We start from the raw sequence: 3,004 nt of genomic DNA, 5'->3' as shown, positions 1-3,004 counted from the left end.
CCATGAGTCACCTCGTACACACGATGCCTATGCGACCGGTTTCCCCCATGATCTATGTTGTAGTTTTACGAAGAATTCACGGAGATTGAGCTGCGGGCTTTAACCTGTCTGGCTTCATTTATCTTCAGACTACGAAGTATTCCCACATATAACCTCTTTACTGAAGGTACTACCAAGTTTGACAGGACGCTCGACGTACAGCGTTCTGTCAACAATGGTGAAGGATCAGGTTTTCCTTCCTCATAATGATGGCAACCAATAATTAACTACCGCGCTTGCTATCAAGCGGTGATTTAATTTATGAAAATACGCGACGTGTTTGACTGTTCACTACATCGAGATTTAATTATTCTCTAATTATGAGGAGTCACTAAAAATTGCACAAAAGATCATTCTACTACCTTGATTTTCTTTCAGGGGACGCGCACACGCACACACGCATAGTTACTTCTTTTAAGAAAACACTGTTTTAGGCATTGAAGCACAAAAGTAAGTGGAACATCAACGTATTTCGTGGTACACTTTGAAAATTATTATCTCGAAACTAGTGCATGCAGTCCAGAGAATTCGTTCCAAGTATATACGCCTTACAAAATCACCGGCTATAATTCGTAGACTTAAATATGTGCCATAAAATAATGAAATAAAGAATTAATAATAATAATATTTGTGGTTTTACGTGCCAAAACCACTTTCTGATTATGAGGCACGCCGTAGTGGAGGACTCCGGAAATTTCGACCACCTGGGGTTCTTTAACGTGCACCTAAATCTAAGCACACGGGTGTTTTCGCATTTCGCCCCCATCGAAATGCGGCCGCCGTGGCCGGGATTCGATCCCGCGACCTCGTGCTCAGCAGCCCAACACCATAGCCACTGAGCAACCACGGCGGGTGAAATAAAGAATAAAGAATTAGTTAGGGTACTTAGGTTAATTATTTAATTACGCATTTTGATTTCTCGTAGAAGTGATGGCCGTCTCATCGCAGGCGCGTAGCCCGAACTTTTTTTCGGGGAAGAGGGGGGGGGGGAGGAGCAAAAGTTACTATGCTTGGTGCACAACACAACTATTACCTTGAGCAGGCCCTTGGTCTGTCGGAAGGTGTGTTCCATCCTGAACTTGTCTGGGGTGGGCGTTTGAAGGATATGCGCCTTTGTTCATATATGGGCGACGTACCATGGCATAAAAGGGAGCAGGGTGCCGGCCGGGAAAATTTCTGAGGGGGGGGGGTGCTGAATCCCGGTAGCCATCGAGTAATTTAGATCAAGGGTTAGAACTGTGCAATCTTCTGCAGGCAATTTAAAATTTTTTATGGACATCTAAAGAAAAAAAAAACACCCGATATAGTGCCTCTCCTCGACTTCCAAGGACTGGGTCTTTGTGCTGGCCTGATGGTTGGAGAATATATACGGGCAAGCACCAAAAAGTCCTGCAGAACACTGGCATGAGGTGCCATTCATGCACAATGATACAAGAGCGCTGCTACGTAAAAGAAAGAAAGAAAAAATCATTCACACTAACGCGCTTGCGCGCGCGTTGGCGCGCTCTGTCGTTTTCAACTCGCCTCAATTTATGCCCTCTCATCCCTCATTATAACGCTGAGAACCGGATCAAAATACGCAGTCTATAGTTAACGCATACCTCATTTGCGTTCGCTCTTCTCGCCCCTGTCTTTCCAGAGTATCCTCTTGTGAATGAAGTCCACAATCGGTTGGAGAAGGGGACCGTATGTAGTTACCAGCACATGCCCATCGTCTATCCCCATACTCGCACAAAACGCAACTTGCGAGTCCTAACAATCGGCCAGTGGTTGCGCTGATTGAAGTAGTTATTCGATTAACCGTGCAAACTATTGAACACCCGTTTTCGCCTTATATGCTTGAACCGTTTCGTGCCCGAACCGGTAGCCGTTATTAAGGCGGAAGCCTTAAGTTGCCTCATGAGTGGAAAAATCCGTTGTCTGGCGTCATCAAAAAATTGACCATCTGTCGTTATTGCACCAAAATTGAGGGTGCATTCACGAATATTGGTGGGAGTCGAATCCACGACCTCTGATAGGACCAAAATTCAATGGCACTTAAATTAATGGTGCCACCATTGATGGTCGAACCCACGGTCATTGGTGAGACCAAAAATCAAGGGCACCTAAATTGATGGCGCCGCCCTTGATTGTTGAACCCCCGACCATTAGTGGGAGTCGAACCCACAACATTTGGTGTTAAGGCGAAGTTAATTAAGATATAGTTAATTATAAGACACTCGAACCCACGACCTTTGGTGGAAGTCGAACCCACTACCTTTGGTGGGGCCAAAATTCAATGGCACCTAAATTGATGGTGCCACCATTGATGGTCAAGCATACGACCATTTGTGGGAGTCGAACCCATGACCTTTGGTGTTAAGGCGAAGTTACTTGAGGCACTCGAACCCACCACCTTTGGTGGGAGTTGAACCCACGACCTTGGGTTGTAATTAGGACAACAGTTATTAAGGCACCTGAACCCACGACCTTCGGTGGGAGTCGAACTCTCGACCTTTGGTGGGACCAAAATTGAATGGTACTAAAATTGATGGTGCCACCATTGATGGCCAAACTCACGACCATTGGTGGGAGTCGAATCCATGACCTTTGGTGTTAACTAAGGCGAAGGTAAATAAGGCGGAGTTAATTAAGATATTGTTAATTAAGGCACTCGAACCCCCAACCTTTGGCGGGATGAAATTTCAATGGTACCAAAATTGATGGTGCCACGATTGATGGTCGAACCCACGACCATTGGTGGGAGTCGAACCCACGACCTTTGATGTTTATTAATGAGAAATTAATTGAGATAGAGTTAAGGCACTCGAAACCACGACATTGGTGGTAGTCGAAGCCACGTCTTTGGTTGTTAATTAAGTTAATTAAGGCACTCGCTCGAACCCACGACATTTGGTGGAAGTCGAACCCTCGACCTTCAGTGGGACCAAAATTATATGACACCTAAATTGATGGTGCCGACACT

The sequence above is a fragment of the Dermacentor variabilis genome, chromosome 1 (assembly GCF_050947875.1).
Source record: "Dermacentor variabilis isolate Ectoservices chromosome 1, ASM5094787v1, whole genome shotgun sequence".
NCBI classification, from domain to species: Eukaryota; Metazoa; Arthropoda; class Arachnida; order Ixodida; family Ixodidae; genus Dermacentor; species Dermacentor variabilis.
The sequence above is the reverse complement of the archived record's forward strand: the minus strand, read 5'-3'. Positions refer to the sequence as shown.